The 23243-nt window shown below is 41.2% G+C and overlaps 1 long non-coding RNA gene across 2 annotated transcripts in view; it reads right to left on the bottom strand.

The window, feature by feature from the left end:
- The window catches only part of LOC121922915, a 112434-nt gene extending 90995 nt beyond the window's left edge, over window positions 1-21439 (bottom strand). The window contains exons 1-2 of one of the 2 annotated variants that reach the window (XR_006102256.1): window positions 21341-21435; window positions 8038-8161 (exon numbers count right to left, since the gene is read on the bottom strand). This is a non-coding gene — a long non-coding RNA (uncharacterized LOC121922915). Of the gene's footprint in view, window positions 1-8037; window positions 8162-21340 lie in introns of both variants that reach the window. The other variant, XR_006102257.1, reaches the window with a different exon arrangement.
- Window positions 21440-23243: the final 1804 nt, after the last annotated feature.

The following is a 23243-nucleotide window of genomic DNA, read 5'->3' as shown; positions in this document are numbered from 1 at the left end:
CACTACAGCATGCTAACTCTTGGACCTATACATATACAGTACAACCCCTGTATCTCCAGCATGGGCACCCACAGTATCATTTACCTTCATCTGAAAAAATATGTTCTCTCTAGGCATTTTTGTTGCTGTTGCTCTTGTGTGACTTCAAGTCATTTGGCATTTCTTGGCCAGATTTGTTTGGAGGAGGGTTGTTATTGCTTTTCTCCAAGGCTGAGATTGTCTGGCCTGCCCAACTTCACCCAGCAAGTTTCCATGGCTGAGCTGGGACTTTTTAGGCATTTTTTAGGTCCATTACACACAGGCTCTTGAGGTGCCCCCATTACGTGATAGGGGTTGGCCAGGGACCTAGCATCCACACCGGCTTCACCCCATCATGTGATGGGGGCATAATAATGGTGACGCCCTATACACACAGGTGCCGCCATTATTACGTGTCGGACGCATAGCGTCCGCACGTCACATGGCGCTTATGACGTCATGAGTGCGCGATTGGCGCCTCATGGTGTCATAACTGGGGCTTCTTATTTGCTCCGTGCAGGAGTCGTGCAGTTTGGCTACTGCGGCTCCCTCACGGAGCAACCAGCAGGGCTGGCAGACCGCCGCTTTTAGGCGGTCTGTAACGGGCCTTAGATTCTTCAAAATTCAACAGTAAAATTGGTTACTCTTCCTCTTTAACCTGTGCTTCCTCCATTCAGCAAAGACTGAGTTATTTCTCTTTCAACACACAAAGGAAAGGATGTGATCTTGCTGTCTTTCCATTGCTCCTACAAATGACATCTGAGGCGGTCATTCAGATGTCTTTTTTTTTTTTTTTAGCACTACAATGCGAATCACCTCACTTATGTATTCCAGGTTTGTTATTCACACTATGGAATTGCATCAATGCACATCTCTGTGAGTTTGGTTGCTCACACATGCAAGTGTTCGAGTAAACATAGAGTCAACAATGTGAATGCATTCGGAACCCCTTTCTGAGTATGCAGTGTTTTATCCTGGGTCTATTCAGGTCTATTTGCATCAGTTATTCACACTACTGACAATATGGATCTTTAAAAAAAAACCTCAGGGAAAAACTCTATATCAATTATCCAGAATTAAGTGGGGGGTTTGGCAGCCCCCCCCCCATACATTTAATTGGGTGCATTCAGGATGTGTTTGAACTATGGAGATTTAACCCAGACTCATCCTGCATTATTTTCACAGTGTGAATAACCCCTGAGAGTGGGTTGCTTCTCTGTCTTCTTTCTGCCGATGGGAGCCTTTCATTTCCCCATCACACCTCTCTGCCCAGCATCGTAAGCCTGCATGGGCCAGTATTAAATTCCATGATTCTTCCTCTCACATTTGGCAAGGCCATACACCCTTAGTGCTAATGAGTTCAGACTCATTAGAATTAGAATGTAAAATCCAACAATATTGACCCCCTTAAGTTAGAGATATAAGGGAGGATCATTCAGCATCATTAACTGCAAATTAGATAAACTAATACAAATGCATTAAGAATAATGAGTAATTTCCAAGCCTCTGTATTTCCAGTGCATCCCTGCACTAACCTCATTTTTCTGTTGACTTCATAAAGCACTTTCTCAATTCCTTTTTAACTCCCAAAAGGGTATCATTCCCAAATCTGGCCAATGGGATTCTTCCCTTCTTTTGCTTTTTGCCAAAGTCACTTAAGTCAAATGGAAAATAAATCTAAAGAGAAATGGGCCTGTCACTGAGCAAGTTGGACAGCTGTTAATTGTTGTTAGGACGGTTGTGTCTAAGTGATGCCACTTGTGATACCTTCACAGAAGCTCAGCTGTCAATAAACCCTCCAAGTTCCATCCCAAACAAAACTCAGCTCCCTTTTGGAATTAATGTCTGTGCCAACAGTCTTGCAGGAAATATCCAGAGAAGACTATATGCTGCAGCCTGTGCCACCACAACTATCTTGGTCTACTCTCAAGCTTATCTGATGAATATTGTTGGGAGAAGCCTAGGAGTGTTTCAAAGAGTATATACAGTGGAACCTCGCCATACACGGGGGATCCGTTCCGGATCACGCCGCGTATGGCGATTTCCGCCTATGCTCGAACCCCGTTGTAAACAATGGGGCTCGTGCACGGCGGCGCAGAGGTGCGTGGGGCGCAACGGGCATGGGCGCGGTGCAACGGGCGCACGCGCCCATTCAACTGAATGGGACGCGCCGCCCCTTCCGCCCCACATGCGCCCATTCCTATTGCTATTGCTTTACAAGGTAACTTCAGGCTTAGTAGTTAAGTATGCACTTAACTTAGTAATTAAGCTTAGTAGTTAACTACAGTTTGCTTTCCTTACCATAAATCGCTTTCTAAAACCTGGATATTATGAACTGGAGCCTAGCCTGTGAGACACAACAGGTACTTGACTAGAGTGAGCCTGACAAAGGGGCTGCCATCCTCCTTGACAGCAACTATGAATAGCTTGGATAATGGAATCTGTGAAATAATTATTATGCCTTATTGGTTCTTTCTGATAAAATTTATCCCCTTTCAAACAGTGAAGATTTTATCCCTCACTTCTTCATGTTTTGACCCAGCATACAAAAGGCAGGAATGTCAGTGCAACATTCTTTTGAATGCTTTGAGGGAAAGAAAAATGAAAGCTATTGCCTAGTATTCACAGTCTCTCTCTCTCTCTCTCTCTCTCTCTCTCTCTCTCTCTCTCTCTCTCTAAATTTCTGTGTGTGTGTGTCAGGAATAAGGTTGTTCATCCCTTTACACACACACACTTATTGCAAAAAGCAAAAAATATGGGCTAAACTTCTGTATATAACAAAGATTAGGTACACATTTACAGCATACTGAAAGGTCCACAAAGAAGACAAACTTTGTGTTGAAATATAACCTCTCCATCTCAGTAGGTAATATTTGGTTCAGTATCTGTGTGTATGCATACACATCCATACACACACACACACACACATACACAACTTCTCCTCAAGTTCAGGAAAGCTTTCCTGTAGAAGAATTTGAGTGAAGGAAAATGTAGATTAAGTTGAGAATGCAGGAGAGCATTTCGTATGGATCATCTCTGAAAATATCTATATAATAATAGAGGGTCAAAAGAGCTTTCAAGGGTAATGTGCCAATTGCTTTAATAGTGTAAATACACACAGTATTGGTATTTTAAATAATAAAATTACTGCTACTGCAGGTGTGTATTTGCCTTGACATATACCCATGAGTTTCATAGTGTTTTCTTAGGCAAGAAATACTCAGAGGTGGTTTTGCCAGGTCCTTCTGTGAAATATAGCCTACAGCAACTGGTATGCATAGGCACTCTCCCATCCAAGTACTAACCAAGGCTGATGCTGCTTAGTTTCTAAGAACAAACAGGATCTGATGCCTTTAAATCAGATATTTGGGCCACTACTACTACTACTACTACTACTACTATAATGATTCGATTCTAAGATTACTGCAACTGAATACCATGATGTTGGGGGGGGGGGGGGCGGGAACACTGAAATATATACAGAGATTTCCTTAGAATACAGATACTTGCCTTCCTCATATTATTCTACAAGGTTCCCCATTCCACCATACAGTCTGCAGAATTCTGGACTTGGTTGGAAAAGATAGCTTGTCCAAGCTCTGGAACTGGGATATTATCCAAACAAAACTTTTCCTTCTTTGAGTAATTTATATTGTGCTGATGCCATGTCACACCCCCATGTGCCTATCTTGTTCTTCTCCAGTTCGTAAAGAGTAATGGACCCATCATTTGGTATTAATGGGAGTTTCCATTAATACCAAATGACAACTCCCTTATTCTTTATAGATGGGAGAAGAATGTGATTAGCACATGGGGTTGTGATCATCTGCTCCCTCCCCCTGATCATGTGAATACCACAGGTTATAAGGATGGGAGCAATCCGCTTTGCTCCCGTCTGATAATCTCCATCATCTTAATTTTCTCTGTGTGGTTAGCCTTCCCCTCCTCTTTTGCAACATGTCATCTAAGAGATGCTACCACCACAACAGGTAAACAGTAAAAATGCAATAACAGTATATAAAAAAAAGCCAGCGTGTGTCAGTTAGTTGAGGGGAGCTGGCGAGAAACACAAAGGGTCTCAGTAAAGATTATATAAGGATTCTGACAGGAGAGGGAGTTCAGTTAAATTAGTCCAGAGTAAACTATGATTCAGTGGAATAATCAGGTCTGGTTGGTTAGTATGATTAGGTCACTCTCAGAAGAAATGAGTGAGAGTGAGAGATTACAGAAGATCAAAAACCTGCAAAAGCTTGTGTTCATGTAACTATATTAAGTTTGAAGTAATCTACCTAAGATACTTTCTTTCTTAATGTTACTTAATAAAATTACTGTTTAAACTTTTTTTACAACAGATGTCTCTGAGTGATGTCCATAAGTTATAAACAAAGGCAAGCACACTACTTAAAAATATTGAACTGACTTGGGACTCTGAAACTTATACACTTAGGGAGAGTATTACAAGTATAAAGGCAGAGGATGTGTCAGTGACTGGGACCTTCTGTGGATAAGAGGTAAGGTAACCTCAGGTGTAGCAAGAGCAAGAACATTTCTATAACGCTTACCAGTTTACTTAAGCACTACCTAAGCGGTTTACAAAATGTCAGCCAATTGCCCCCAACAAGGGAGGACTCACGTTAGTGACCTCGGAAAGATGCAAGCATGACTTGAGCTTGAGCCCCCTTGGCTGGAATTGAACTTGCAACTTTATGGTGTGTAAATGAGTGGCTGGCGTATAAAGGTATATAAAGAAGGGCCCATCACAATCTGTTATTTCTTATATATGCAGGTTGATTGCATATCTGTACACATACAGACATGTAGACATGTGTATCTAGATGTCAATTTGTGTATGCATGTCTGTGAGTGTGCATATGTTAAGGCATATGTAATTAAAAAGTATGATAACAGAATAAGCCTAAAACACAGGTTAAATACAAAATATTTCAGCAATGGCAAACAGCAACAGTAAAAACCAGTATTAGAGTACACCAGGAAAAAAGATGAACAAGTTTTCTCTCTCCACCACCAAATTTTCACAGCGTAATGACCTAACTGGTTCTTGGAAAATGTTGAAATTGAGAGAATTTCCATTTTCTGTGGATACTTTAGAACCTCAGAATGTGCAATGCAAATATCTCCATACTATTTGTACAATTCTCTAAGCATGGAAATAAGTTTTTCACATGCCAATAACATTATACTTGTTCAATAATTTTGGCATCTATATGCTAAATACAAAAGGCTCCAAAGACACTCGCCTTGGTTTTTTATCAACACTAATTTTCACTGAGCTCTTTTTACAAAAATATCCTACAGCAGTTGGCACCCCATATTAGCTTGGCTGGATACTGGGGAATATCAAAATGCCATTTGCATTTTAAAATTTTTAGATGTATGTCCCTAGGGAGGGGCTGTCACCACTGAAATCTTTAGCAATATCACTTGCATTTCTTTAAAACTAAAATTTCAAAAAGAACATACCAAACACCTCTGCACTCAAATAGTTCTTTATCTGGAGGGCTGTATTTTCCCTTATGAACCAGCCCATGCTTTGAGATCTCCTTAGGATACCTTTCTCTCTATCCCACCATCCCTACAGGTACATAGGAGAGGATCTTCACAGTGGCTGCCCCCAGGGTCCTAGAGCATTTATACTGGCAGTCTCCCTATTTTCTTTTTGCAGACAAGTAAAGACTTTTGTTGATCACCCATGAAATAATGGGACCAGACACAGTATTTGGGGTTAAACAAGGGCCATCTTTATTGATCTAAAACGTAATTAACTGTTTGAGGCTTGGGGCTGAGCAAATGAAGGGCGGTGGGGAAGAACCTGGTTTAGCTGAAGCACATTTGTCAATGTATGACATGTCCCCAGCCACCCTTTGGTGAAACATCAGACTTCAAGAGCAATCAGAAGATATTGGTTGCCATCTTGGATGGTAATTTTGGAAGGCCAGCCTGGAGGGCCCCCTCCCAAGATCTATGACTTTATAAGAGAGAGTAAGAGGCTGTATAGACCAACATTATACACTGGCCTCAGGGCAGAATGGAGACGTGGCATCCACACAACGTATGTCTCGATGCTGCCCTGACACTGCCATCATGCCGTGTGCCTGACCACATGGTGGACGACTTCACAGTGCTCCTTTGGTGCTGTGTCCAGATGATGCAGTGCCAAAAGGAGTGCCAGAAGGTGCTGCCGCCACAGCAAAAACACCCTTTCTGAGACACAAAAAGAAACTGCTTTCTGTAGCTCCTTTTTGCACCACGGAAATGCACTGAAAGGCAGCCCCTAACTCCACAGATCAGCCCCACAGGCAAACATTTTACCAAGCCCCCTTGTCTTGTGTCCTGTGGAGACAGTTAAAGACCAAACCTCCATGACAAAGGGGGTGCCAAGGTGTACACCAATCTCATATCTTGTCTTTCAACTACCTGCCAGATGGATACCTACTTAATGATGTCACCTCGAGCCAGTTGTTAAAATCCCAACAGATACAGTATTGGGTAGGTGAAGAGAAAAAAAACAGGTAAAGGGGGGGGAATCCCCTACTCAGCCTTGAGACAATACTTTTCTGTTACACTGAGTGTTACAAGGAGGACTGTGTCCATTTATCAGAAGATAATTTGATCTTCTTGGGGGATTTGCAAAAGGGGTGAGCACCACTTTGGCAGGCCTGGTGGGGGAAAGGGATTAAGCAGACACCTGTCCCTTGTCCACCTCCCCTTGTGAAAAAAGAAGTTTTATTTTCTTCAAGCAAAGTTAGGCCCTCAACAGATCGGTGATAAATACAAGCATTGTGGCAGAGTGGAGGTGAGCCAACTCCCTCCCCATGCTGGCAAGACACCACGCACCCCTCCACATGGTGGGAAACATCATGGCACTCCCTTGGTACAGTGTGCACACACGCTGCACCAAAGAATCACCAAAAAGCTGCCACACCGGCTATGGCAGCCTTTCCACAGCTGAAAAAGAAGCCACCTTTTACAGCATCTTTTTGCACTATGGATCTGCCAGGTTGGGGGCATGGTGGGCGGTTGCCACGTCCCCGATCCAGCAGGGAAAGGGGCCGTCTGTAAAGCCCCCTTTGTCTCTCCAAAACTGAAGTGCTTCCTCCCCTCCAGCTTTCAACCACTGTTACACAATGGCTGATGAAAACCACTTCCAAATTTCCTAAATATAATAACTTAACAATAATAAGTTATAATAACTTTTTACAATAAGGTGTCTTTGCCCACCACCACAATGAAATACAATCAGCTATAAAATAATCCTTGAGAGATAGCAAGGGTACTTGGGTTGTAAATTCACCACTTATTTTTCCAGTTCAGAGGGATTGGCTAGGACTTTGCTCCTCTAGCTGACTGGCAACGAAAGCATCACTATGCGTGAAGCTGAGCTTACTTTAATCAAATTCCTGCATCCCTTTCTGTTATCTCTATGGCATGCTAGCAAATGCCTTGAAGACCTGAATGATTTTGCTTCTATTCTTCAGGCTATAAATTTGGAACAATCTCTTCTGTAGAGATATTATGAGACAGATGATATGCAAACTCCACTCCACGCATGACAGTGTCAAAGCAGCATGCAATTATCTTTGGCATCACTCTCAAGTGGTGATGTGATATTTATATGTGCATTCATTGGAATGAAAAAATAATAAACATAAGCTCTGTTACTTAACAACTACTTACAGAACATGATTTTGCTAAGATGTGACCATGTATTAGAGAGTCTTTTCTTCCTGCAAAGATGTTTGTTCCTGCTTACATTTGGTTAAATTCATGCTCGTTTTGGCTATGCAGACCTTTAGGGTCTGGACACAAAGCAGACACTTTGAAAAATGGAAAATCTAGGCTAAACCTGGCAACAAGTGGAGTCTTAATTAATCTGCACTTGAAAGGGTAGCCAAGCAAAGGTGGGGTTTTTTTTTTAACTTCCCTTGCATGTTTTTACTATATTTCCCAGCTTGAATGTCTGTCCTGCATTTGATATGAAAGCTTCTCAATCCCACTTACTCAATTCATTTATCTCTGGCTGTGAAGGATGCTCCAAATGCTTTGCTCCTCACATGTGTCAGAGCTGGGCACTGCAACAGTTCTGCTGGAATGGATTTGAAATACTGCTTTCCACATTTGTAATCTACAAGGGAGCAATTACCATAGAAATATTAGTTTGTCAAGGGAAGATTCTGAAATAGGATGACCAAAAGCCTTTAAGTCTTTTATAGAATTAGAAACTTATATATATATATATATATATATATATATATATATATATATATTGCCAGTTCTTCTGAAATAACTTCCTTGGTGTAATTGCATTGGGGGCATCACCATATTTGTCATTAAGGGCCCTTTCACACTATTATAGTTACAGCACTATGATTCCACTTTAAATACCATGGAAACACCTTATGGAATCCTGTGAATTGCAGTTTAGTACTTAGGATTTTCAGTCAGAGAGGTCTTCTAGTACCTCTGACAAACTAAGAGTCCCAGGATTCCACAAAATGTCACTATTGCAGTTGTTAGCATCTCTCTGTGTGTGTGTGTGTGTGTGTGTGTGTGTGTGTGAAAGAGAGGGGGGGAGAGAGGGAAGGGGGGATATATGTGCTAGTTTTATGTCATCTGCACCCCCACCCCCCGGCGGTGTTGGTGCCAGAAATCTATGTGATAAAATCTGGATGTATCCCAAATTTGAATTGAATTCAGCACCAGTAAATCACTTTTTTTAGCTGCATGCTAATCTCCACAGTGGCATAAAGGCAATGGTGTGCTCTCATATCTTATATAAAAACCTAGCCTACCTACCTGGGTGCTAGATGGCCTACAACCCACCCTCCAATTTTATGATCCTCTAATATTGTATATACTGCACACACTATTTGTAATCTAGAATATTTGGATTTAAGGAAATTTCTGTACTGATACAGTTATTAGGGATTAAGGTTCACCCTTATTTCAAAGGCATTGCTCTGAAGTAAATTTAGCCTGGATGAGGGCATTTGGCTCATGAGGTCAATTGGATTATATCATGTATCAGAATTTGGGATGCTCATTTTTAAAAGTGATTGAATGGCATGGAAGTGACACATTATAGCAAGTAATGAGTTACTTGTAATTAATTCCTTGAATTATGAAAATATTGATTATATCATAATTATAACTTATGAAAAGACAACTTTTCTCCTTCAAAAAAGTAACTTTCCAAGATTTGATATGTGGCCATCTAGTTTTTGTTGGAGTGCAGATCCCATTATGCCTCACTATTGGCCATGCTGGCTAAGGCTGGGTTGTGGGCTGCAAATCAATATTTGTAAGGCTACATGTTCACCGTCCTATTTTAGATGTAAGGACTCTGGGATAAGTAGCTTGTTTGTAGGCTGCAGCCCAAGTCATCCTCCTATTCTGTGTATGGCATGGATAATGCTCAAATACCAACAACCCATTGAGCTGTGAAATTAAGAGTTAGTAGCAAGAAGTTGGAGGTAGAAAGGGAACAGGAGGAAGCACAGATACAATTTCCCCTTTCAATATGTTTTCTGCTGTGGAGAAAAGCCCATAAAAGGAACAAAAATGGTGATAGAAAGTTAGAAGAACCTGTTCTGAGTGAGTGAGCAAGCTTTAAGTAACAATTCCAATACTTAATAAATTTTGTTGTATTGTTATGTGCTGTCAAGTCATTTCTAATTTATGACAGCCCTAAAGTGAATTTATCATGGGGGTTTCTGGAGCTGAAAGTGTGTGACTCTCACCCAGTGGGTTTCCATGGCCAAGCAGGGAATCAAACCCTGGTCGCTATAGTCATAGTCCAATGCTCAAACGACTACACCACTACACCAGACAGCAATGTCACCTGTACATGAAGATGGATCTTAAATATCCCAAGAAAGCTAAGTCATGCTCACTAATCCCATTTCTTTCTCTATTGAAGATTTCTTAGACATTTATTTGTAAGAGCAAGTTCTCGCTACAACTTAGCTGATAAATTTGCATCTTGTGGTTGGATAGCACACCCATATACTTTGTTTAAAAAGCAGAAAATAAATTCTGACAGTGCCTACAAGGGAAGGTGAGTTGCTGGATGTTGAGGGGGAAAGTGTGTGCCTTTGAATCTGGCTCCACACATTTTGTTTTTGTGTGGATGCAGCTTGTTAAAAGAAGATTTTCATAAACCACTTTTCTCATAAACTACATGTCCTAGTCGTCTTGCATGGAAAGAACAGGTCACTTTGTAGATATATAAACGTCAGTGTAGCAGGAGTGGCATGAAGCCCTATGCAAGTGAAAGTGTCTTATCCACAAAGGACCACATATATTCTGTGTTTATAACATTTCTTAACTTTTTGATTGAACGCACAAAGCTTATCAGATGCCTATATTTGTTGCTGCTGTTGTTGTGCACCTTCAAGTTGTTTCTGACTTATGGTGACCCTAAGGCAACTGTCTATCACCGGGTTTTCTGGAGCTGAGAGAGTGTGATTTGTCCAAAGTCACCCAGCAAGTTTCCATGGTTGAGTGGGAAAGTGAATCCTAGTCTAATGCTCAAACTAATACACCATTACTTTGGTGTAGGATCATAAATAAAATTGATTTGAACCAATAAACCATGCTTTCTCTCCTATATCTGTTATTTACATTATATAAACACTGGAGATTATCAGACGTGGGACAGGAGCAAAACCCGTCTTTATCCCATCCGTGACAGAGATCACACAAAAGACATTCATACATTCATGCTGATCCTGTCGTTAAACTGTCAGTGAATTGGAGTTGCAGTAACACTTTCTTCCTTTAATACAAAATGAAGGGCAAGGATAGAACAATTCCACTTCACTGACAGGACAATGATAGGATCAGCGCAACAGCATATGAAAGTCTTTTGTGCGATCACAGTCAATCACAGTTTACTGACGGGACACTGACAGGATAAGTGCAATATATGAAAATCTTCTCGGGATCATCTTATAAGAACAGGAAAAGGACAGGACAAGGATGTTCTGCCCCCCATCTGACAATCTAATTGTTTCATTTATCTATTCTTGGGTTTTTTTGGCTGGTTGTTAAATTTTAATTTTTTTTTTCCTGAGTTGGTCACTCCATCCATCCATCCATCCATCCATCCATCCATCCTTCTCAATGTTACCTACAAGTTCATCTGGGATGCAGTAATTCCAGGGGTGTGCTAAAATGATCTTGGAGGAAGAGAGCTTTTAGAACAATGCTTACATATTTTTTGACCTAGAAAAAACAGCCCTAAAGTAATGAAGAAACTACAGAATCTGTTCTTCTAAGAAAATTTCCAAAGCTCACCCATACTTTAAAAATTAGTTTCATATAAGGCTTTTGGGGAGATTTAAGTACTAAGTTACAGTACTGTTTTGGTTTAGCATTTAACATCTGAATAAAACAAGGATGCACTTTTGTGGAACATGATTTGGCATTAAGAGGAAATGGATCATGTGGTCCATTCTATTTATATTTTAGCTTATAATGAAGTATATTTAGCTTATAATGAAGTAGTATAGCTAGTTGGTAGAACTATATAATGAAATGTCTCTGGCTAAAGATAAAATATTAGTACACGAAGAAAGAAAAACCTGATCCTCTATACCAGGGGTTCTTAATATTTTTTGTGTCATTCACCCCTTCCAAGAATAGTGGTATCCTCATATGCTTCCTCCCCTTCTCTAGCAGTGGGTTTAATAACTGCTGTAATTTCAAAGTTGTAATGAGTACAAATAATATTTTGAGATAGCCGCAGCTACTATGGCAGCATCTGTCCTGCAGACTCTGCTACCACAAAAACTACAATTCCCAGAATTCCATAGCATTGATCCATGGCAGTTAAAGTGGTGTCAAATAGGATTATTTCTGCAATGTGGATGCAGCCTGTAACATGATATTAAAATCCATTGATTTTTATTGGCAAAAAAGTCACAGGTACTGTTAATACTACTGTGGTTTGTTGCCTATATTCATAACTGAAGGAAATGCTCAATATCAGTTTACGAAACTGATGAAAATAAAGATGTAATTTTTTCCTCACTGTTCACAGAACCACTTGGAGATGTCTGGGTCCCAGGTTAAGAATGCTTGCTCTATACCACTTTTTTTTTCTTTTGGAGTAGGAAATCTACAATAATAAATAGAAATGCATTTAGGAAATCTTGGTGCAACACATCAGTACCTTGATATCTAGACTGTTTACTTCAATGAGGGAAGTTAAGGAATTGATTATACATTAGAATAGCTAATCCAATCAGCTATCTCATTTGAACCAATCAATCTGTAATGTTTTCTAGACTCCAGTATCTGATGATTCAATTACCAGTCTCCTTCTGCATTCAGAGTCATGTGCTGTCAATCCACTTTCTCACCAAATTCAATGTGATCCCTTATATACCATCTCTTTGACCATTTAACAGAGAGCTGTTTACATTAAAGGCAACAGGGCTGAGCTCACCATAGAATACCCAAGGATTTAGTCCTTCAGTGTGAACAAATGTAGTACACAGCAATGTTGACCAGTGATTGATCTAATTTAGATTGATCTAATTTAAGATCATAATGATGGTTATACAAAAATGCTAGGCCCATAATTCAGGCAATTCCAAGAACATTATCTACCTTTTCACACCACACAAGTTTAGGACCATGATTCCACTTGAACTATGAAATCCTGGTGCTTGTGGTCTAATGAGGCTTGGTGAGTCTGTGGATTCTAAAGATTCTTCCTTAAACTACAAGCCCCACAATTCTATAGGATGGAACCATAACAGTTAAAGCAGAATCATTGCACCATATTTTGGTAGTGTGATCAGTGTCTATGGAGATTATCTGAAAACACTTCAGCCATGGCACTTCATTCTTCTAGGGGGATTATCACACGGAGGCACTTACCATTGCTAAAATGTCTGTTTCATTGCTTCAGTAATGAAGAAATGGCTGCTTCGCAAACACTTTGAGGACGAGAGAGAAACAGGATGCCTCAAAGACGATTTAGAAGCATGACCAGCTATCACACCTTCATACTTCAGGAACACTTTAGGAATGCTTCAGGAATGTTTTACCAATGAGAAGCCTCCATGTGATAATCCCCTAGGATCCTGCAGGGGAAAGAGTGCCACAAACAGGAACAAGTTTGACCATCCATCCAGATAATGTCAGCTTCACCTCTGTATCTGCTTTGTAATACAGTGCACCTGCATATGCTGAAAGCTGCACTGGAAGAGCCCGTCGCGCGCCCCGGAAGAACTAATAGGGCACGGCACCGTCACGCCGCCACATGCCCATTACTTCCTATAGAGCTTCAGCATACGCTGATTTCCCCTTACGCAGAGGGATCTGGAATGGATCCCCGCATAAGGGGAGGGCACACTGTATGACAAATGTTCAGAAAATAATTCTGAGGACTGGAGGGTGTACAGACCAGTGATAAATGCCGACCTGGGGGTGGAGTTGGGGTGTGGTGTCAACATGATGCACGCCTTGACTCTGTCCCCATGCTGGCATGACGCCACACACTGCACCACACAGCAGGCAGCGTCATGGCATTCCTCTGGCACTGTGTCTAGATGACGCATTGCCAGAGGAGCACTGAAAAGCAGCACCAGCGATGGCTATGGGGCCCTTTCCATGGCGTAAAAAGGAGCCACTTTTTTGTGACTCCTTTTTGTGCTGGGGAAAGGCCAGATCAGGGCTGCAGCATGCGCGAACTGCAGCCCCGATCCAGCGCTAAAAGGGGTGGTCTGTCAAGCCCCTGAATTAAATAATATGATCCATTGTGTATCTTTCTATGCCCAGTAGATTCTGTTGCATGAGTTTGATGTCAGGATGTTTATTTCAATGAAGGGAAATTGGTAGCCTGCTTCAACAGTTTAGAAACTGCAAATTGTTTACATGATGAATTTAATCTAGAGAAAGTACATAATTTCTATAGGAAGATTGTATCTCCTTTCCAGTAAAATAACATATTTTGATATAAGTCCTTTAGGCAAATGTTTGGCGGCGGGGGGGGGGGGGGGGGGGGGGGGGGGGGGTGGATGGATCAAGACCTATTTTCTGTATCTCCAAATGCTAAACCATGGATTAGAGAAAAGAAGCCAGAATGCATATTGCCATCAAATGAGGTAATTCTGATTAGGAAGGTTCTCCAAAGGGTTTTGATCCAAACTGTTTCCAAAATATTTTTAGACTTTCTGTACTCACTCACCAATATGTTATGTCTCCCTGAACTCCATGGCACCTATTTCTAGGTAGATGTGAATAGAGATGCAAAAAATGCTTTTCTCTTGAAAAACCAAGTTGTAAGATCTCTGTGACATGTAGCTCAAGTCTTTCTTGCAGCATTGCTGGCTGGAATACTTTCTATATTAAGAAGACATTTTCTTCATTCCTTTAAAAATATGGTGCTGTCTGTCTCCCAGAAAACTGGATTATGAATTGTGAAGCTGGGGGAAAAAAACTCTATTTGCTTTTAAAGTCCTTTATTATGTATTTAATTAGCCAAGGAAGACAGACTGCAGGTAGACTTGGCCTTTTGGAAAATACCAAATTAAGGTCTTGCAAAGACATTAGGGTTTAGCCTTCTTTTATGTAGGTGTTGTTCAAAAATGGAATTCTTATTGTTTCTAATAATTCTTTTATGTTCCACAAAAAATAAATAAAATAAAAATGGAACATAGACATTATCTAGATTGTTTGTGTGCTATAACTGAGCTTTTGGAGGTGAAATATGTTGATGTCGCATACCAGGTGGCATAGGCTATATTTCAGAGGATGAAACTGGCAAAACTACTTCTGAGTATTACTTACTTAAGAAAACCCTATGAAATTCATGGGGCCGTCACAAGTCAAGAGGGAACCTGATGGCACAAATGCATACACATTAGCAGAAATTATAGCAGAATTAGTAGGCTTTACATTTTAAAAGCAATGAACTCATTATTTTTTCTCCCTCCATCATCAGAATGGAAAAATAAATTCAGTCAGTCCACAGTTAAGGAAGATCCTCTGTAACACTAAGGCGTTTATCAGACAAGGGTCTCAGCAGCTCAGATCCAGGGCTTCTGCGGATTGGGCAATTCGCATTGACGTGATAATGGGCATGTATTTTCATACCTGGTTGCTGTTATGTTACCCTTCCGGACTGACGGGGAATCGAATCGAAGGAAGTCACGTGATGCGGATTCAGGCAAAGCGGACTGGGTGCAAGCTGTATTTCCACACGGTGCATAACATGGGGGTTCCAACTATTCAAATTGGGACCCTTGCACATGCCCAGTGGGTCCCTGAAGGCATCCTGAACCTTTGCACTTCCAGGGTCAAGAAGGGAGCCTGCCTCCACTTTCATGCGAATGTTAGCCTCACGTCAATGACAGCTTCCCCTTTTTTCTTTCTCCCTTCTAGTTTCCCATCCCTGGCAGCGAAATTCAAAGGATCTACCATGTCAGAGCCCCATCCTCCTGTCATTCAGTTGCTTTCTCTTAGGTTGCATCCACACTGGGGAGATAATCCAGTTTAACTCCAGTTTAACTGTCCTGGCTCAGTGCTATGGAATTCTGGGAGTTCTCTCCTTCCCTTTGTAGCAGTTGCCTTCTCTTATCATGATCGGGGCAAATCCAAGGAGGGATAGAGGTCAGAGCATTCCCTCCCCTTCATCCGAAAAGGAGGAGGAGGAGGAGGAGGAGGAGGAGGAGAGGAAAGAGCCGAAAGAAGAATGCAAAAAGGGGGAATCTGACAGGAGGCAAAATGGTGACAGGAGGCAAAAAGGGGGTGACTGACGGGGTCAATTCAGGGCAGGTCAGCGGGGCAGAGCAAGGCTAGGCTCTGGTCTCCAGCAAGGAACTTTCCCTTTGGTTTTTTTTTTTTTAATTATTTTTCTCTGTCAATGCACATATTTTTTGCAATGGGTAGATCTATATTTAGATAGAATGTGGTTAGCTGCTTGTTCACTTTCCCTTCCATTTCATGGCTTCCTTGCTGAAAGGAGCCCTTTGCAAGAAGAGTACTCTGCCAAAAACCTTTTTTTCCCTTTGGAATGAATTGCTGCTATGCAATCCGAAGGAATGTTGCAATCTGAAGGAATGTTGCAATTCAAAGGAATGTTGCAATCCGAATGTTAAAAATGTTTCTCTGTCCAATTTGGCATATTGTCAAATTGATACAGTTTTTGCTACTGTCTCTAAGGAAATCAGGGGGAGCCTAGGGAAAGAAAAAAAATGCATCCTTTTCTGGCATTCCGAGGTGAGGAATTATTATTATTATTAGTGTTATATGCCTGCACTGCATTTCCCTTTTATTCCCAATTTATTCCATGGGTCTATTTTAGTTGGAACTGACAGGTCACTCTCTCTCAGCCTCAGTGGAAAGCAATGGCAAAGCTCCTCTGAAGAGGACATAAGCAGGAGGAAAAGGGTCAGGCCAAAGGCAGGGCATGAATGGAGCTCCCATCAGGCACTTTCCCCCCCATGTGTGCGTGTGTGTGTGTGTGTATGTGTATGTGTCTGTCTGTATGTATGAGTGTGTGTGTGTATATAATAGATGAGAATGAAAGGAGGATAGATGTCGATATAGATGTGGCTGAAATGTGTGTGTGTGTGTGTGAGAGAGAGAGAGAGAGAGAGGCAGGGAGGGAGGGAGAAAGTGCTCGCTGCCCAGGCTCCTCTGCTGAAGTTGCAGAGAAGAGGGAAGGAGAGAGAGAGCCCCGATGGAGCCATGATTGCTCCCCAGCCCCGGCGGTTGCCCTGAAAGCGAAAAGGGCCACCGGAAGCAGATGGGGCAAATTGCAGCAGGACATCATGGGAGATTTGCAACCCGGGGGTCTTTGCGATGGTGTTCAGGAGAACAAGCAAATTGGGATTCCACACCAGACCAATTCGCAGTGAGATTGTACAGAGCCCCAATGTGAATCGCGTCAATCCCCTTATTTAGCGAACTGGCCAAAATGAGGAGCCAATTCGGAGGTCCCACGGAAGCCCCACGGATGGGGCTCCCATTGAAATCAACCAGGTATGGACATACATTCTGGATAACACGTCAATGCGAATTGCCCAAACCGCAGAAGCCCCAGATCTCAGCTGCATAAACCCTGTCTGATAAACGCCTAACATATAAAGCTAATAAATTGTATTTTAATGTTTTTTCCCTTTATTTTCAATTGAGCCACACAATGAAACATAGAATACAAGTATGATTGACGACTAGAGGTCAAAGTTCTAAAGCAGTGATTCCCAACCTTTCTAATGCCATGACTTTTTAATACAGTTCCTCATGTTGTGGTGACCCCCCACCATAAAATTATTTTAGTTGCTACTTCATAACTTTAATTTTGCTACTGTTATGAATCATATTTTCATTGTTACAAATTGAACATAAGTAAAGCATAGTGATTAATCACAAAAAAAGCCTCAGAGGATGGCAATGGCAAAGCTCCTCTGAAGAAACCTGACCAGAAAGCCCCAGGATAGGTTTGCCTTGGGCAAGGAGCCACACTCTCTCAGCCTCAGAGGTTGGCAATGGCAAAGCTCCTCTGGAGAAACCTGACCAGAAAGCCCCATCATAGAAGGGCAGAGGGGTCGTGGTTCAAAGTGAAACTGGAACTCTTTTGCTGTGCTGTCTCCCTTCCTTTTTGCAGAGCTCTATGTTCCTGAGAGAGGCAGGAAAGGGGACTCCGTGGGCAGTTGCTAAGCAAATGAGGAGGGGCCTGGAGGTGGCTGCTGCTTTAATGGGCCTAGTTTGGGGCCCTTTGTTTGGGAAGTGGTGCTTGGAGGGGGGTCCCTGGGAAATTGTAATTCGGCCCCCAAAGGGGTCCCGACCCCCAGGATGGGAACCACTGTTCTAAAGGCTAATCTTTAACCTTAGAACAGTCCAACTACATGTGTTCAAAGGAGCCTAAAGTGTCACAGCCTCTCCAACATTTCAGAGAGACATTTTTCATTTTCCAGGACAGTTTCACAGATGTTAGACACCATTTGTATATTATTTTTAGGTCCCCTCTTTTGTCAATCCTGATCGTGATTTATGCAAGGGGGAGGAGGTCCATATGCATTCCCATGTGGCTTTGGAGATGTCTAAATTTGGGTTCGATTGCCACATTAACCTGGCTGATTGATTTTTGCCATAGACAGATTGCACTAAATTTTTGTATATAATGGCTGCCCCTCCCTTGCAGTTCTGCCCCTTGTCCATGCATTATATTTCATAAAAGGATAGGATGAATGTAGTTCTCTTGCAACATCACTTTTTTTGCAAAGGACAACACCTATGATATCTGCATCCATTTGTGGTTGACATGTCTCAGGCTATCTGTCAGAGTCTCTATGCTTTTTATTTTCCCTTATTTAGCCTTTCCTTGTCAGAGAGCTCTGGTATCCCACCAAACTACAAATCCTAGAATTCCATAACACTGGGCCATGAAAATTAAAACTGACCAACTCCTTTATTTCTGCATTGTGACAGCCTAAGCTACAAGCTAAGAGAAAGCTAAACGAGAATTGACTGGGGAAGGAAGTGATGTTCTCCTTAAGAGTATCAATCAAAATTACAAAATGAAGACAAAACAGATAAACAGGAAGGGAAACAGCCAAGTCACTCTAACTGAGTATTACTGTCCTCTGTAGGCTTATTTGGTTCTTTGTGCAAAGCATTGTCACTCCTTTCCTGTTGGTGAAGGTTAAAGCCCTACATGGCTCGGGCCCGAGTTACATGTGGGAATGCCTCTCCCTACATAATCCACCCCGCACTCTTAGAACATCAGGGAAGAATTTGTTGGAACACTTTAATTCCCAATTAAGCACAACTTCCCACAGAGCATTTACTGCTGCAGCCCCAAAACTATGGAATAGTCTGCCGGAGGAGATCCATCTCATTACAACCTCAGATGCCTTTAAGAAGGCACTTAAGATGGATCTCTTCTGGTGGGCTTTCCCATTGGATTTGATATAGAGACAATATTTAAGATCCCACCCTAATCATGATGGTATATGATTTGTTGTTTGGAGATTTTAATGAACTAATAGGGATGTATAATTTAGTATTAATACTTAAATTGTATGCATCATTTTAATGTTGTGGGTTTAATAACTGCATCGATCCTTGGAAGAGGCGGGACATATAAATAAAAATTATTATTATTATTCTGGCATATCCCTCTGTTATTACACAACTGTAGGGCCTTTTTAGGGTGGTGCACAGCAACTGCAGGGGGACAGAAAAGATGACCTTTCCATCATGAAAGAAAGCTGCCTTGACAGCTTCATGCAGCTCAAAAATGGGCAGAAAGGCTTTATCTCTTGACATATATGACTTCCTGGGCCTTTCTTTCAGCCACTGTAGCATACACTACTATATTTACACCTACCACTGGTTTGCCACCTATGATACTGTCTCCAGCTATACGGACATAGTTATGCTGGAATATAGGATCGCAACCATATTCTTTATTTTTGTTCCCATAAGCTGAATTTAGCAGAAGTAATTAGTAGACTCCATGGGACACTGCATTGTATTTCTTCCACTAATAAAAAAATGCAAGCTTGATTTCACATGAAAGACCCAAGCTCTTAGCTTTCTGACACTGTGCATGGGTATTTCTTCTACATCTGAGGAACACATAACTCACATATTCTGTCATGCCCAGTGGACTCTAAGCAGTTTATCACACAGGAAATGTCGAGATTAAACAGTGATTAACCCATGAAAATTGCACAATTGACATTACAATTAATTGACACAACAACCATTATCCCATGAATAACCAGGGAATAACCAGGGAATAAACAGCAAAAAGTCATCCACAGGAAAGTCCTGTGGATGATTTGCTGCTGTTTCTTGCCTGGTTATTCATGGGTTAATAACACTTTAATCATGATTCATCTTGACATTGGGTGAAAACCATTAGCGCAATTATGGGATTATCATGAGTTTTTCATGGGATAATAGTGCTTTGAACATGACACTGTGTGAAAACCATTAGTACAATTATGGGATTATCACAGGTGAATCACCGTTTATACTTCCAATTGTCCCCCATATGATAAACTAATATGACAAAGATGGGCAAGATGTAAGCCTAAAGATGTTGAATACCATTCCCAGCACTTCTCATCATTAGCTGTGATGGCTAGGATTGCTATAAATTCCATTACAACATCATCTGCAAGATTCCCCAGCCCTAGGGATCTAAATGCTTACGATTTTTGTAGGCAACTATTTTTCTCCTTCTCTTTTTATTATTTTTTGTTGCAGGTTTTCAAGGAATATTTCTATTTTGGGACTTATTCTGCAAAACACACACACAGTATAATTATTCTCTGCAAAAAAAGGGGGGAAATCCCCAAGCATTTTATGTGCAGAATGCATGATTTTCCAAACACAAATGTGAAAGGTGTCTGTGTGTGGAGAAATGTTGTTTTTATTATAGGAAACATGCTTCCTGTGCAGTTTAAATCCATTTGCAGCAAACACAATTAACTGCTCTCCCAAAGAAAGAAAGCAGTATGCAAAGGGACCTTGTAGCACCTTTGAGACTAATACAGAAAGAAAGATAGAAAGAAAGAAAGAGAAAGATTGAGAGAGACATCAAGAATGCCTCCAGAATTTTTCCTGACCCAAAGTTCTCCACTGGATTGTTTTGTAGAGTTTATTTTGCCAAATCAACACCACCATCAGCAGTAACCTTTGAATTCTGAAGCGAGAAAGCAGATGTCAAGAGGAAGAAAGAATATATATTCTAGATCCAAAAGCTTATGTCACAGTCTGTAAGCGCTGGAAAGAATTTGACGTCTGTGTATCACTTACTCTGAGAAGGGGGCAGTCAGCCAAATCTTCTACTCCCCATTCTCTTTGTTCTCAGGAATTGTGGATTGTTCCAGACATCTGTTGCAATCCATCTCGTTTTCATCTCTGCATTCTCCATTTATAAAACTTTCAGATTTATGATTGGTTATTTCACCCCAGCTCAGCATAACATATGAATTTTTGTCTAAGTATAGTTGTAAGGAGCCAACATGGTGCAGTGGTTTAACTAAGACTACAGGGGACCAGGGTTTAAATCCCTACTCAGCCATGGAAACTTAGGCAAGTCACACACTCTCAGATAGGGCTGCCACAATTCAAAGATGACTGGAGGACACAACCAGTCAACTACAGTCATAGCATTTTTGAAATTTCACTACAGTTTTAAAATGACACACAGAGAGAGACTTCTGTTTGTTTGAATGCAGTGTGATGGCTTAGTATCATTCTAAGAGGGGGGACACAGGACATATCAATGGTACAAATAATCACATGGGAAGAAAAATGAAGTCAGACAAACCTGATAGTAAGAAAGGATGGGGCAAGAATGCAGGTAGGAATTGGCAAAATGAAGGCAAGTGCGAGTGAGAGTTTTTACATTCCAAATGCGGGGGAGACGGTAGACAGCAGTATCTGACAACAATACAGCAACTGCTGGAAAGCCCTCAAACAGTGTGTGTGTGTGTGTGTGTGTGTGTGTGTGTGTGTGTGTAGTCAGTTTAACCTTTGGATTGTAGTGTGCCCTCACTGCTGGCCAAATAATAATAATTAACTCCAGCAAATCAAGTGTCTAAGTGGTTCAGTAGTCAACACCAGAGTCCACAGCTAAACATTTTCCAATTACTAGCATAACCCCAAGAGGAAAGAGGCAGTGTACAGCTTCAACAGCAAACAGTGCTACATATTGGCTAGCTGCATCTAGAATAGTCTGTAGCATTTCTCTTTTGGAAGATTTTGGCCTTGTTTCTTTTGCTGCCACCATGGTCTCATCTGCACTGCAGAATTAATGCAGCTTGATACCACTTTAACTACCATAGCTCAATGCTATGGAATCCTGGGATTTGTAGTTTGTTTTAGCATGAGAGATCTCTGGCAGAGGTGGTTAAATGCCCCACAAAACTACAAATCCCAGACTTCTGTAGCATTGAGCCATGGCAGTTAAAGCCTTGTCAAACTGCATTATTTCTGCAGTGTAGATGCATTCAGTGGCTGTTATCCATTTGCTTCCCTTCCTCCTTCGAGCCCAGTCCACATGCTAAATGTAGCCTGCTACTTCTTCTCTTTGTTCTTGCCCCTGTTTCCTCACTTGCAGGAATTGGCGAGCAACTGTGGGCCTCCAGATATTGCTGGAGTGCAACTCCCATCTGCCCTAGCCAGCATAACCTATGTCGAGAGAATTGAAGTCTAACTAGACATGTGGCAGCCCATGGTTGTCCATCCCGGGTATATTAGGAGAGGATCCATCAGGAATATTGTTTGTGTTTTACTTGCCTAGACTATTTAGTTTATGAACAGTGATTTAATTGGGCCCAGGAACAAAGAGTAAAACAGTGCATTTTTTAAAAAAAAATTAACATTCTAAATTAATGTTAGATTTATTGAGTTTCATTTGTGAGTTTTATGGTTTTGAGACCTTGGTTTAGTTTTTATAGTTTTATATGCATTATTATGGTATTGCCTATGGCAATGAAAGAGTGACACAGAAATATTTTTAAATAAAGCAATGGCCTGTTACAGACTGCCAAAATAAAGCTGCTTTGGGTCTCTTTGGAGGTATGCTGTTTAAATGATGCATGCATCCTAAGAATCCGGAAGCTGCAGCAAAGCTGCACTCCAGTGCTTAGGAATGGAGTGTGGCTTTGGCGTGACCTCCGTACCCTTAGGACCCATGCATCATTTAAATAGCATACCTCCAAAGAGACCCGAAGCAGCTTTATTTTGGCAGTCTGTAACAGGCCAATAAAAATGAAATGACATCAGAATAAGCCATACATCTTGTATGGCAAAATGCAGACTGCTGAATTTTAGACCAATGGATGTTTCTCAGCCTTTTACAAAAGTAGACACATATATCATTGGTTCTGGTAACTTGATTGGTTTGCTTGCTTGTTTTTAAACAATTTATAAAACTCACAGTTCAAGACACATAAAATAACCCATATACATACACACCTCAAATCAAGTATTTAGAATGTAGAAGCCATGAACTGAGTGCTACATTAGCAACAACATTAATATGACTTTACACTGCAAACGCAGTGCTGCTACCTTTAAAGGAACACAGCTGCATGAGCTGAAATTCTGAACATCTGGCTGCCAGAACCAGTGTAAATCATTCATAGACCAGAGCTGAGCAGGGCAAGAATATCATGGTCTGGAAACTATGCCTTATGAGGAGCAACTTAAGGAGCTGGGTATGTTTA

The sequence above is a fragment of the Sceloporus undulatus genome, chromosome 2 (assembly GCF_019175285.1).
Source record: "Sceloporus undulatus isolate JIND9_A2432 ecotype Alabama chromosome 2, SceUnd_v1.1, whole genome shotgun sequence".
In the NCBI taxonomy this organism is placed as follows: Eukaryota; Metazoa; Chordata; class Lepidosauria; order Squamata; family Phrynosomatidae; genus Sceloporus; species Sceloporus undulatus.
This window is presented reverse-complemented; position numbering and strand designations above follow the sequence as displayed.